The sequence below is a fragment of the Halictus rubicundus genome, unplaced genomic scaffold, assembly GCF_050948215.1.
Source record: "Halictus rubicundus isolate RS-2024b unplaced genomic scaffold, iyHalRubi1_principal scaffold0046, whole genome shotgun sequence".
NCBI lineage: Eukaryota > Metazoa > Arthropoda > Insecta > Hymenoptera > Halictidae > Halictus > Halictus rubicundus.
The window spans coordinates 63161-78950 of NW_027488587.1; positions in this window are offsets into that span (position 1 = coordinate 63161).

Consider the following 15790-nt stretch of genomic DNA (forward strand, 5'->3'; position numbering starts at 1 on the left):
GTATCCTATCCTCTATCCTATCCTATCCTCTTTCCTATCCTATCCTCTATCCTATCCTATCCTCTATACTATCCTATCCTCTATCCTATCCTATCCCCTTTCCTATCCTATCCTCTATCCTATCCTATCCTCTATCCTATCCTATCCTCTATCCTATCCTCTATCCTATCCTATCATCTATCCTATCCTCTATCCTATCCTATCCTCTATCCTATCCTATCCTCTATCCTATCCTCTATCCTATCCTATCCTCTATCCTATCCTATCCTCTATCCTATCCTATCGTCTATCCTATCCTATCCTCTATCCTATCCTATCCTCTATCCTATCCTATCCTCTATCCGATCCTCTATCCTATCCTATCCTGTATCCTGTCCTATCCTCTATCCTATCCTCTATAATATCGTTTACTCTATCATATCCTATCCTCTTTCCTATCCTATCCTCTATCCTATCCTATCCTCTATCCTATCCTATCCTCTATATTATCCTATCCTCTATCCTCTATCCTCTATCCTCTATCCTCTATCCTCTATCCTATCCTATCCTCTATCCTATCCTATCCTATCCTCTATCCTATCCTATCCTCTATCCTATCCTATCCTCTATCCTATCCTATCCTCTATCCTATCCTATCCTATCCTCTATCCTATCCTATCCTCTATCCTATCCTATCCTCTATCCTATCCTCTATCCTATCCTATCCTCTATCCTATCCTATCCTCTATCCTATCCTATCCTCTATCCTATCCTATCCTCTATCCTATCCTATCCTCTATCCTATCCTATCCTCTATCCTATCCTCTATCCTATCCTATCCTCTATCCTATCCTCTATCCTATCCTATCCTCTATCCTATACTATCGTCTATCCTATCCTATCCTCTATCCTATCCTATCCTCTATCCTATCCTATACTCTATCCTATCGTATCCTCTATCGTATCCTATCCTCTATCCTATCCTATCCTCTTTCCTATCCTATCCTCTATCCTATCCTATCCTCTATACTATCCTATCCTCTATCCTATCCTATCCTCTTTCCTATCCTATCCTCTATCCTATCCTATCCTCTATCCTATCCTATCCTCTATCCTATCCTCTATCCTATCCTCTATCCTATCCTATCCTCTATCCTCTATCCTCTATCCTCTATCCTCTATCCTCTATCCTCTATCCTCTATCCTCTATCCTCTATCCTCTATCCTCTATCCTATCCTATCCTCTATCCTATCCTATCCTCTATCCTATCCTCTATCCTATCCTATCCTCTATCCTATCCTCTATCCTATCCTATCCTCTATCCTATCCTATCGTCTATCCTATCCTATCCTCTATCCTATCCTATCCTCTATCCTATCCTATACTCTATCCTATCGTATCCTCTATCGTATCCTATCCTCTATCCTATCCTATCCTCTTTCCTATCCTATCCTCTATCCTATCCTATCCTCTATACTATCCTATCCTCTATCCTATCCTATCCCCTTTCCTATCCTATCCTCTATCCTATCCTATCCTCTATCCTATCCTATCCTCTATCCTATCCTCTATCCTATCCTATCATCTATCCTATCCTCTATCCTATCCTATCCTCTATCCTATCCTATCCTCTATCCTATCCTCTATCCTATCCTATCCTCTATCCTATCCTATCCTCTATCCTATCCTATCGTCTATCCTATCCTATCCTCTATCCTATCCTATCCTCTATCCTATCCTATCCTCTATCCTATCCTATCCTCTATCCGATCCTCTATCCTATCCTATCCTGTATCCTGTCCTATCCTCTATCCTATCCTCTATAATATCGTTTACTCTATCATATCCTATCCTCTTTCCTATCCTATCCTCTATCCTATCCTATCCTCTATCCTATCCTATCCTCTATATTATCCTATCCTCTATCCTCTATCCTCTATCCTCTATCCTCTATCCTCTATCCTATCCTATCCTCTATCCTATCCTATCCTATCCTCTATCCTATCCTATCCTCTATCCTATCCTATCCTCTATCCTATCCTATCCTCTATCCTATCCTATCCTATCCTCTATCCTATCCTATCCTCTATCCTATCCTATCCTCTATCCTATCCTCTATCCTATCCTATCCTCTATCCTATCCTATCCTCTATCCTATCCTATCCTCTATCCTATCCTATCCTCTATCCGATCCTCTATCCTATCCTATCCTGTATCCTGTCCTATCCTCTATCCTATCCTCTATAATATCGTTTACTCTATCATATCCTTTCCTCTATCCTATAATATCATCTATCCTATTCTATCCTCTATCCTATCGTCTATCATATCCAATCCTCTATCGCATCCTCCATCCTATCGTATCCTCTATCCTATCCTATCCTTTATCCTATCCTCTATCCTATCCTATCCTTTATCCTATCCTCTCCTCTATCCAATCCTATCCTATATCCTATCCTTTCCTCTATCCTATCCAATCCTCTATCCTATCCTATCCTCTATCCTATCGTATCATCTATCGTATCCTATCCTCTATCCTATCCTATCCTCTATCCTATCCTATCCTCTATCCTATCCTATCCTCTATCCGATCCTCTCCTCTATCCAATCCTATCCTATATCCTATCCTTTCCTCTATCCTATCCAATCCTCTATCCTATCCTATCCTCTATCCTATCGTATCATCTATCGTATCCTATCCTCTATCCTATCCTATCCTCTATCCTATCCTATCCTCTATCCTATCCTCTATCCTATCCTATCCTCTATCCTATCCTCTATCCTATCCTATCCTCTATCCTATCCTCTATCCTATCCTATCCTCTATCCTATACTATCGTCTATCCTATCCTATCCTCTATCCTATCCTATCCTCTATCCTATCCTATACTCTATCCTATCGTATCCTCTATCGTATCCTATCCTCTATCCTATCCTATCCTCTTTCCTATCCTATCCTCTATCCTATCCTATCCTCTATACTATCCTATCCTCTATCCTATCCTATCCTCTTTCCTATCCTATCCTCTATCCTATCCTATCCTCTATCCTATCCTCTATCCTATCCTCTATCCTATCCTATCCTCTATCCTCTATCCTCTATCCTCTATCCTCTATCCTCTATCCTCTATCCTCTATCCTCTATCCTCTATCCTCTATCCTCTATCCTCTATCCTATCCTATCCTCTATCCTATCCTATCCTCTATCCTATCCTATCCTCTATCCTATCCTATCCTCTATCCTATCCTATCCTCTATCCTATCCTATCCTCTATCCTATCCTATCCTCTATCCTATCCTATCCTCTATCCTATCCTATCCTCTATCCTATCCTATCCTCTATCCTATCCTATCCTCTATCCTATCCTATCCTCTATCCTATCCTATCCTCTATCCTATCCTATCCTCTATCCTATCCTATCCTCTATCCTATCCTATCCTCTATCCTATCCTATCCTCTATCCTATCCTATCCTCTATCCTATCCTATCCTCTATCCTATCCTATCCTCTATCCTATCCTATCCTCTATCCTATCCTATCCTCTATCCTATCCTATCCTCTATCCTATCCTATCCTCTATCCTATCCTATCCTCTATCCTATCCTATCCTCTATCCTATCCTATCCTCTATCCTATCCTATCCTCTATCCGATCGTCTATCCTATCCTATCCTCTATCCTATCCTATCCCCTATCCTATCCTATCCTGTATCCTGTCCTATCCTCTATCCTATCCTATCCTCTATCCTATCCTTTCCTCTATCCTATCCAATCCTCTATCCTATCCTATCCTCTATCCTATCGTATCATCTATCGTATCCTATCCTCTATCCTATCCTATCCTCTATCCTATCGTATCCTCTATCGTATCCTATCCTCTATCCTATCCTATCCTCTTTCCTATCCTATCCTCTATCCTATCCTATCCTCTATCCTATCCTCTATCCTCTATCCTCTATCCTCTATCCTCTATCCTCTATCCTCTATCCTCTATCCTGTCCTATCCTCTATCCTATCCTATCCTATCCTCTATCCTATCCTATCCTATCCTCTATCCTATCCTATCCTCTATCCTATCGTATCCTCTATCCTATCCTATCCTCTATCCTATCCTATCCTCTATCCTATCCTATCCTCTATCCTATCCTCTCCTCTATGCAATCCTATCCTATATCCTATCCTTTCCTCTATCCTATCCTATCCTCTATCCTATCCTATCCTCTATCCTATCGTATCATCTATCGTATCCTATCCTCTATCCTATCCTATCCTCTATCCTATCCTATCCTCTATCCTATCCTCTATCCTATCCTATCCTCTATCCTATCCTCTATCCTATCCTATCCTCTATCCTATCCCCTATCCTATCCTATCCTCTATCCTATCCTATCGTCTATCCTATCCTATCCTCTATCCTATCCTATCCTCTATCCTATCCTATACTCTATCCTATCGTATCCTCTATCGTATCCTATCCTCTATCCTATCCTATCCTCTTTCCTATCCTATCCTCTATCCTATCCTATCCTCTATACTATCCTATCCTCTATCCTATCCTATCCTCTTTCCTATCCTATCCTCTATCCTATCCTATCCTCTATCCTATCCTATCCTCTATCCGATCCTCTATCCTATCCTATCCTGTATCCTGTCCTATCCTCTATCCTATCCTATCCTGTATCCTGTCCTATCCTCTATCCTATCCTCTATAATATCGTTTACTCTATCATATCCTATCCTCTATCCTATAATATCATCTATCCTATTCTATCCTCTATCCTATCGTCTATCATATCCAATCCTCTATCGCATCCTCCATCCTATCGTATCCTCTATCCTATCCTATCCTCTATCCTATCCTCTCCTCTATCCAATCCTATCCTATATCCTATCCTTTCCTCTATCCTATCCAATCCTCTATCCTATCCTATCCTCTATCCTATCCTATCCTCTATCGTATCCTATCCACTATCCTATCCTATCCCCTATCCTATCCGATCCTCTATCCTATCCTATCCTGTATCCTGTCCTATCCTCTATCCTATCCTATCCTCTATCCTATCCTTTCCTCTATCCTATCCAATCCTCTATCCTATCCTATCCTCTATCCTATCGTATCATCTATCGTATCCTATCCTCTATCCTATCCTATCCTCTATCCTATCCTATCCTCTATCCTATCCTCTATCCTATCCTATCCTCTATCCTATCCTCTATCCTATCCTATCCTCTATCCTATCCTATCGTCTATCCTATCCTATCCTCTATCCTATCCTATCCTCTATCCTATCCTATACTCTATCCTATCGTATCCTCTATCGTATCCTATCCTCTATCCTCTATCCTCTATCCTCTATCCTCTATCCTCTATCCTCTATCCTCTATCCTCTATCCTCTATCCTCTATCCTCTATCCTCTATCCTCTATCCTCTATCCTCTATCCTCTATCCTCTATCCTCTATCCTCTATCCTCTATCCTCTATCCTCTATCCTCTTTCCTCTATCCTCTATCCTCTATCCTCTATCCTCTATCCTCTATCCTCTATCCTCTATCCTCTATCCTCTATCCTCTATCCTCTATCCTCTATCCTCTATCCTCTATCCTCTATCCTCTATCCTCTATCCTCTATCCTCTATCCTCTATCCTCTATCCTCTATCCTCTATCCTCTATCCTCTATCCTCTATCCTCTATCCTCTATCCTCTATCCTCTATCCTCTATCCTCTATCCTCTATCCTCTATCCTCTATCCTCTATCCTCTATCCTCTATCCTCTATCCTCTATCCTCTATCCTCTATCCTCTATCCTCTATCCTATCCTATCCTCTATCCTATCCTATCCTCTATCCTATCCTATCCTCTATCCTATCCTATCCTCTATCCTATCCTATCCTCTATCCTATCCTATCCTCTATCCTATCCTATAATCTATCCTATCCTATCCTCTATCCTATCCTATCCTCTATCCTATCCTATCCTCTATCCTATCCTATCCTCTATCCTATCCTATCCTCTATCCTATCCCATCCTCTATCCTATCCTATCCTCTATCCTATCCTATCCTCTATCCTATCCTATCCTCTATCCTGTCCTATCCCCTATCCTATCCTATCCTCTATCCTCTCCTCTATCCTATCCTATCCTCTATCCTATCGTATCCTCTATCGTATCCTATCCTCTATCCTATCCTATCCTCTATCCTATCCTATCCTCTATCCTATCCTATCCTCTATCCTCTATCCTCTATCCTCTATCCTCTATCCTCTATCCTCTATCCTCTATCCTCTATCCTCTATCCTCTATCCTCTATCCTATCCTATCCTCTATCCTATCCTATCCTATCCTCTATCCTATCCTATCCTCTATCCTATCCTATCCTCTATCCTATCCTATCCTCTATCCTATCCTATCCTCTATCCTATCCTATCCTCTATCCTATCCTATCCTCTATCCTATCCTATCCTCTATCCGATCCTCTATCCTATCCTATCCTGTATCCTGTCCTATCCTCTATCCTATCCTCTATAATATCGTTTACTCTATCATATCCTATCCTCTTTCCTATCCTATCCTCTATCCTATCCTATCCTCTATCCTATCCTATCCTCTATATTATCCTATCCTCTATCCTCTATCCTCTATCCTCTATCCTCTATCCTCTATCCTATCCTATCCTCTATCCTATCCTATCCTATCCTCTATCCTATCCTATCCTCTATCCTATCCTATCCTCTATCCTATCCTATCCTATCCTCTATCCTATCCTATCCTCTATCCTATCCTATCCTCTATCCTATCCTCTATCCTATCCTATCCTCTATCCTATCCTATCCTCTATCCTATCCTATCCTCTATCCTATCCTATCCTCTATCCTATCCTATCCTCTATCCTATCCTATCCTCTATCCTATCCTATCCTCTATCCTATCCTATCCTCTATCCTATCCTATAATCTATCCTATCCTATCCTCTATCCTATCCTATCCTCTATCCTATCCTATCCTCTATCCTATCCTATCCTCTATCCTATCCTATCCTCTATCCTATCCTATCCTCTATCCTATCCTATCCTCTATCCTATCCTTTCCTCAATCCTATTATATCCTCTATCCTATCCTATCCTCTATCCTATCCTATCCTCTATCCTATCCTATCCCCTATCCTATCCTATCCTCTATCCTATCCTATCCTCTATCGTCTCCTCTCCTCTATCCTATCCTATCCCCTATCCTATCCTCTATCCTATCCCCTATCCTATCCTCTATCGTCTCCTATCCTCTATCCTATCCAATCCCCTATCCTATCCTCTATCCTATCCTATCCTATCCTATCCTGAATCCTATCCTGTCCTCTATCCTATCCTATCCTGTATAATATCGTATCCTCTATCCTATCCTATCCTATACTATCCTCAATACTATCCTCTATCCTATCCTATGCTCTATCCTATCCTATCCTCTATCCTATCCTCTATTCTAACCTATCCTCTATCCTATCCTATCCTGAATCCCATCCTATCCTCTATCCTATCCAATCCTCTATCCTATCCTCTATCCTATCCTATCCTCTATCCTATCCTATCCTCTATCCTATCCTATCCTGAATCCTATCCTATCCTCTATCCTATTCTATCATCTATAATATCCTATCCGCTATCCTATCCTATCATCTATCCTATAATTTCCCCTATCCTATCCAATCCTCTATCCTATCCTGAATCCTATCCTGTCCTCTATCCTATCCTATCCTGTATAATATCGTATCCTCTATCCCATCCTATCCTCTATCCTATCCTATCCTCTATCCTATCCTATCCTCTATCCTATCCTATCCTCTATCATATCCTATCCTCTATCCTATCCTATCCTCTATCCTATCCTATCCTCTATCCTATCCTCTATCGTCTCCTGTCCTCTATCCTATCCAATCCCCTATCCTATCCTCTATCCTATCCTATCCAGTCCGATCCTCTATTCTATCCTATCCTCTATAATATCGTATCCTCTATCATATCCTATACTCTTTCCTATAATATCCTCTATCCTATACTCTATCCTCTTCTCTATCCTATCCTATATCCTATCCTCTATACTATCCTCTATCCTATCCTATCCTCTATCCTATCCTATTCTCTATCGTCTCCTGTCCTCTATCCTATCCAATCCCCTATCCTAACTAATCCCCTATCCTATCCTCTATCCTATCCTATTATATCCTATCCTGAATCCTATCCTGTCCTCTATCCTATCCTATCCTCTATCCTATCCTATCCTCTATCGTCTCCTGTCCTCTATCCTATCCTCTACCGTATCCTATCCTCTATCATCTCGTATCCTCTATCCTATCCAATCCCCTATCCTATCCTCTATCCTATCCTATCCTTTATCCTATCCTATCCTCTATCCTCTCCTCTATCGTATCCTATCCTCTATCCTATCCCATCCTATATCCTATCCTCTATCCTATCCTATTCTCTATCCTATCCAATCCTATATCCTATCCTCTATCCTATCCTATCCTAAATCCTATTCTCTGTCCTATCCTATCCTCTATCGTTTCCTATCCTCTATCCTATCCAATCCTATATCCTATCCTCTATCCTATCCTATCCTCTATCCTATCCTCTATCCTATCCTATCCTCTATCCTATCCTATCCTCTATCCTACCCTATCCTCTATCCAATCCCATCCTCTATCCTATCCTATCCTCTATCCTAGCCTTTATCCTATCCTATCCTCTATCCTATCCTCTATCCTATCCTCTATCCTATCCTCTATCCTATTCGATCCTCTATCCTATCCTATCCTCTATCCTATCCAATCCCCTATCCTATCCTCTATCCTATCCTATCCAATCCGATCCTCTATCCTATCCTATCCTCTATAATATCGTATCCTCTATCATATCCTATACTCTTTCCTATAATATCCTCTATCCTATCCCTTATCCTCTTCTCTATCCTATCCTATATCCTATCCTCTATCCTATCCTATCCTCTATCCTATCCTATCCTCTATCCTATCCTATCCTCTATCGTCTCCTCTCGTCTATCCTATCCTATCCCCTATCCTATCCTCTATCGTCTCCTATCCTCTATCCTATCCAATCCCTTATCCTATCCTCTATCCTATCCTATCCTATCCTATCCTGAATCCTATCCTGTCCTCTATCCTATCCTATCCTGTATAATATCGTATCCTCTATCCTATCCTATCATATACTATCCTCAATACTATCCTCTATCCTATCCTATGCTCTATCCTATCCTATCCTCTATCCTATCCTCTATTCTAACCTATCCTCTATCCTATCCTATCCTCTATCCTATCCTATCCTCTATCCTATCCTATCCTCTATCATATCCTATCCTCTATCCTATCCTATCCTCTATCCTATCCTATCCTCTATCCTATCCTCTATCGTCTCCTGTCCTCTATCCTATCCAATCCCCTATCCTATCCTCTATCCTATCCTATCCAGTCCGATCCTCTATTCTATCCTATCCTCTATAATATCGTATCCTCTATCATATCCTATACTCTTTCCTATAATATCCTCTATCCTATACTCTATCCTCTTCTCTATCCTATCCTATATCCTATCCTCTATACTATCCTCTATCCTATCCTATCCTCTATCCTATCCTATCCTCTATCGTCTCCTGTCCTCTATCCTATCCAATCCCCTATCCTAGCTAATCCCCTATCCTATCCTCTATCCTATCCTATTATATCCTATCCTGAATCCTATCCTGTCCTCTATCCTATCCTATCCTCTATCCTATCCTATCCTCTATCCTATCCTATCCTCTATCGTCTCCTGTCCTCTATCCTATCCTCTACCGTATCCTATCCTCTATCATCTCGTATCCTCTATCCTATCCAATCCCCTATCCTATCCTCTATCCTATCCTATCCTTTATCCTATCCTATCCTCTATCCTCTCCTCTATCGTATCCTATCCTCTATCCTATCCCATCCTATATCCTATCCTCTATCCTATCCTATTCTCTATCCTATCCAATCCTATATCCTATCCTCTATCCTATCCTATCCTAAATCCTATTCTCTGTCCTATCCTATCCTCTATCGTTTCCTATCCTCTATCCTATCCAATCCTATATCCTATCCTCTATCCTATCCTATCCTCTATCCTATCCTCTATCCTATCCTATCCTCTATCCTATCCTATCCTCTATCCTACCCTATCCTCTATCCAATCCCATCCTCTATCCTATCCTATCCTCTATCCTATCCTTTATCCTATCCTATCCTCTATCCTATCCTCTATCCTATCCTCTATCCTATCCTCTATCCTATTCGATCCTCTATCCTATCCTATCCTCTATCCTATCCTATCCTCTATCCTATCCAATCCCCTATCCTATCCTGTATCGTCTCCTATCCTCTATCCTATCCAATCCTCTATCCTATCCTCTATCCTATCCAATCCCCTATCCTATCCTCTATCCTATCCTATCCAATCCGATCCTCTATCCTATCCTATCCTCTATAATATCGTATCCTCTATCATATCCTATACTCTTTCCTATAATATCCTCTATCCTATCCCTTATCCTCTTCTCTATCCTATCCTATATCCTATCCTCTATCCTATCCTATCCTCTATCCTATCCTATCCTCTATCCTATCCTATCCTCTATCGTCTCCTCTCGTCTATCCTATCCTATCCCCTATCCTATCCTCTATCGTCTCCTATCCTCTATCCTATCCAATCCCTTATCCTATCCTCTATCCTATCCTATCCTATCCTATCCTGAATCCTATCCTGTCCTCTATCCTATCCTATCCTGTATAATATCGTATCCTCTATCCTATCCTATCATATACTATCCTCAATACTATCCTCTATCCTATCCTATGCTCTATCCTATCCTATCCTCTATCCTATCCTCTATTCTAACCTATCCTCTATCCTATCCTATCCTCTATCCTATCCTATCCTCTATCCTATCCTATCCTGAATCCTATCCTATCCTCTATCCTATTCTATCATCTATAATATCCTATCCGCTATCCTATCCTATCATCTATCCTATAATTTCCCCTATCCTATCCAATCCTCTATCCTATCCTGAATCCTATCCTGTCCTCTATCCTATCCTATCCTGTATAATATCGTATCCTCTATCCCATCCTATCCTCTATCCTATCCTATCCTCTATCCTATCCTATCCTCTATCCTATCCTATCCTCTATCCTATCCTATCCTCTATCCTATCCTCTATCGTCTCCTGTCCTCTATCCTATCCAATCCCCTATCCTATCCTCTATCCTATCCTATCCAGTCCGATCCTCTATTCTATCCTATCCTCTATAATATCGTATCCTGTATCATATCCTATACTCTTTCCTATAATATCCTCTATCCTATCCTCTATCCTCTTCTCTATCCTATCCTATATCCTATCCTCTATACTATCCTCTATCCTATCCTATCCTCTATCCTATCCTATCCTCTATCGTCTCCTGTCCTCTATCCTATCCAATCCCCTATCCTAACTAATCCCCTATCCTGTCCTCTATCCTATCCTATCCTATCCTATCCTGTATAATATCGTATCCTCTATCCTATCCTATCTTCTATCCTATCCTATCCTCTATCCTATACTATCCTCTATCGTATCCTATCCTCTATCCTATCCAATCCTATATCCTATCCTCTATTCTATCCAATCCTCTATCCTATTCACTATCCTATCCAATACTCAATCCTATAATATCATCTTTCCTATTCTATTCTCTATCCTATCCTCTCCTATCCCCTATCGTATCCTTTCCTCTATCCTATCAAATCCTATATCCTATCCTCTATCCTATCCTATCCTCTATCCTATCCTATCCTCCACCCTATCCTATGTCCAATCCTATCCTATACTCCATGCTATCCTATCCTCTATCGTATCCTATCCTCTATCCTATCCAATCCTATATCCTATCCTCTATCCTATCCTATCCTCTATCCTATCCTATCCTCTATCCTATCCAATCCTCTATCGTCTCCTGCCCTCTATCCTATCCAATCCCCTATCCTATCCTTTATCCTATCTGATCCGATCCTCTATCCTATCCTATCCTCTATCCTATCCTATCCTCTATCCTATCCTATCCTCTATCCCATCTTATCCTCTATCCTATCCTATCCTCTATCCTATCCTATCCTCTATCCAACCCTATCCTCTATCCTATACCATCCTCTATCCTATCCTATCCTCTATCCTATCCTATCCTCTATCCTATCCTCTATCCTATCCTCTATCCTATCCTCTATCCTATCCTATCCTCTATCCTATCCTCTATCCTTTCTACTATGCTATCCTATCCTCTATCGTCTCCTGTCCTCTATCCTATCCAATCATCTATCCTATCCTCTATCGTCTCCTATCATCTATCCTATCCAATCCCCTATCCTATCCTCTATCCTATCCTATCCTATCCGATCCTCTATCCTATCCTGTACCCTCTTCTCTATACTATCCTATATACTATCCTCAATACTATCCTCTATCCTATCCTATAATCTATCCTATCCTATCCTCTATCCTATCCTCTATTCTAACCTATCCTCTATCCTATCCTATCCTGAATCCCATCCTATCCTCTATCCTATCCAATCCTCTATCCTGTCCTCTATCCTATCCTATCCTCTATCCTATCCTATCCTCTATCCTATCCTATCCTCTATCCTATCCTATCCTCTATCCTATCCTATCCTCTATCCTATCCTATCCTCTATCCTATCCTATCCTCTATCCTATCCTGTCCTCTATCCTATCCTATCCTCTATCCTATCCTATCCTCTATCCTATCCTATCGTCTATCCTATCCTATCCTCTATCCTATCCTATCCTCTATCCTATCCTATCCTCTATCCTATCCTATCCTCTATCCTATCCTATCCTCTATCCTATCCTATCCTCTATCCTATCCTATCCTCTATCCTATCCTATCCTCTATCCTATCCTATCCTCTATCCTATCCTATCCTCTATCCTATCCTCTATCCTATCCTCTATCGTCTCCTGTCCTCTATCCTATCCAATCCCCTATCCTATCCTCTATCCTATCCTATCCAGTCCGATCCTCTATTCTATCCTATTCCTCTATCCTATCCTATCCTCTATCGTCTCCTGTCCTCTATCCTATCCAATCCCCTATCCTATCCTCTATCGTCTCCTATCCTCTATCCTATCCAATCCCCTATCCTAACTAATCCCCTATCCTATCCTCTATCCTATCTTATTATATCCTATCCTGAATCCTATCCTGTCCTCTATCCTATCCTATCCTCTATCCTATCCTATCCTCTATCCTATCCTATCCTCTATCGTCCCCTGTCCTCTATCCTAGCCTCTACCGTATCCTATCCTCTATCGTCTCGTATCCTCTATCCTATCCAATCCCCTATCCTATCCTCTATCCTATCCTATCCTCTATCCTATCGTATCCTCTATAATATCGTATCCTCTATCATATAATATCATCTATCCTATTATATTCTCTATCCTATCCTATCCTCTATCCTATCCAATCGTCTATCCTATCCGATCCTCGATCCTATCCTATCCTCTATAATATCGTATTCTCTATCATATCCTATCCTCTTCCCTATAATATCCTCTATCCTATCCAATCCTCTATCCTATCCTCTATCCTTTCTTCTATGCTATCCTATCCTCTATCGTCTCCTGTCCTCTATCCTATCCAATCATCTATCCTATCCTCTATCGTCTCCTATCATCTATCCTATCCAATCCCCTATCCTATCCTCTATCCTATCCTATCCCCTATCCTATCCTATCCTCTATCCTTTCCTCTATCCTATCCTATCCTGTATCCTGTCCTATCCTCTATCCAATCCTATCCTATATCCTATCCTTTCCTCTATCCTATCCAATCCTCTTTCCTATCCTATCCTCTATCCTATCCTATCCTCTATCCTATTCTCTATCCTATCCTATCCTGTATCCTATCCTATCCTCTATCCTATCCAATCCTATATCCTATCCTCTATTCTATCCAATCCTCTATCCTATCCACTATCCCATCCTATCCTCAATCCTATAATATCATCTTTCCTATTGTATTCTCTATCCTATCCTCTCCTATCCGCTATCGTATCCTATCCTCTATCCTATCAAATCCTATATCCTATCCTCTATCCTATCCTATCCTCCACCCCATCCTATGTTCAATCCTATCCTATACTCCATCCTATCCTATCCTCTATCGTAGCCTATCCTCTATCCTATCCAATCCCCTATCCTATCCTTTATCCTATCTGATCCGATCCTCTACCCTATCCTATCCTCTATCCTCTCCTATCCTCTATTCTATCCTATCCTCTATCCCATCTTATCCTCTATCCTATCCTATCCTCTATCCTATCCTATAATCTACCCTATCCTATCCTCTATCGTCTCCTGTCCTCTATCCTATCCAATCCCCTATCCTATCCTCTATCGTCTCCTATCCTGTATCCTATCCAATCCCCTATCCTAACCAATCCCCTATCCTATCCTCTATCCTATCCTATCCTATCCGATCCTCTATCAGAGTTGGGCAGTATCCGATGAAAAATTTATTTGAAGCGCCTTCGGATACAAATTCTCTGTTCTTTTGTTTCTATTCGAAGTCGGATGAATCGCGAGCAGTTATTTGTATCTTTATTCGACGAGCGTCTGGTTTCGAGATTTGTATTCGATGTGCCTCCGGATGATTTTCTGGCTACGTCAGAATTTATTCGGATGGTCGATTGCAACGCCCCCATTTATTCGACGGATTTATTTGTAGATACTCGGCGTCCGCCGACCATCCGAACGATTTTAGGCGTCGAATAAAAATTAATTTCAGAATGTATTCGAAGGCAGATGTCGCGGCGAAATTTATTCGTAACTTTTATTCGATATCCGAAGCTCGATGTGGCCAGACGATTTATTTGAGGATTTATTCGGGACGAGTATTTGGCAGAGATGAAAATGAAATGTATCTTTTATTCGAAATTGTATTCGATGGTCGGATGGACGACTTTTTTATCCGACGTTGCCAAGCCATAATACGTAAATACGTACCACGGTACAGTGACTACCATTAATAATAGAACACTTTTTATCGTTTAAACTTTTAACGCTTGTTTACATAAATAAATTTTGATTATTTAAACAATTGTTTAAACAAATAAATTTTTGTTATTGAAACAAATGTTTACACCAGTACATTTTTACTAGTTAAACGCTAGCTTACACAAATAAATTTGTATTATTTAAACAATTGTTTAAACAAATAAATTTTTATTGAAACAAATGTTTGCACCAGTACATTTTTACTAGTTAAACGCTAGTTTTCACAATTAAATTTTTATTATTTAAACGATTGTTTAAACAAATAAATTTTTATTATTAAAACAAATGTTTGAACCAGTACATTTGTATTATTGAAACAAATGATTAAACCAGTACATTTTTATTACTTAAAATATTGTTGAAACAAACACATTTTTATTACTTAAACAATTTGCGTCACGTTTTGCAGTGAGTAAAACTCTTTATAAGAAAAGGAAATGTCATTGGGTTTCACCATTGGTACTCTGCTGGATGTTAAGTACATTTTTATTACTTAAAATATTGTTGAAACAAACACATTTTTATTACTTAAACAATTTACGTCACGTTTTGCAGTGAGTAAAACTCTTTATAAGAAAAGGAAATGTCATTGGGTTTCACCATTGGTACTCTGCTGGATGTTAAGTTATTAAGACAATTTTATAAAGAACTCTTTAGATTATGTATTAT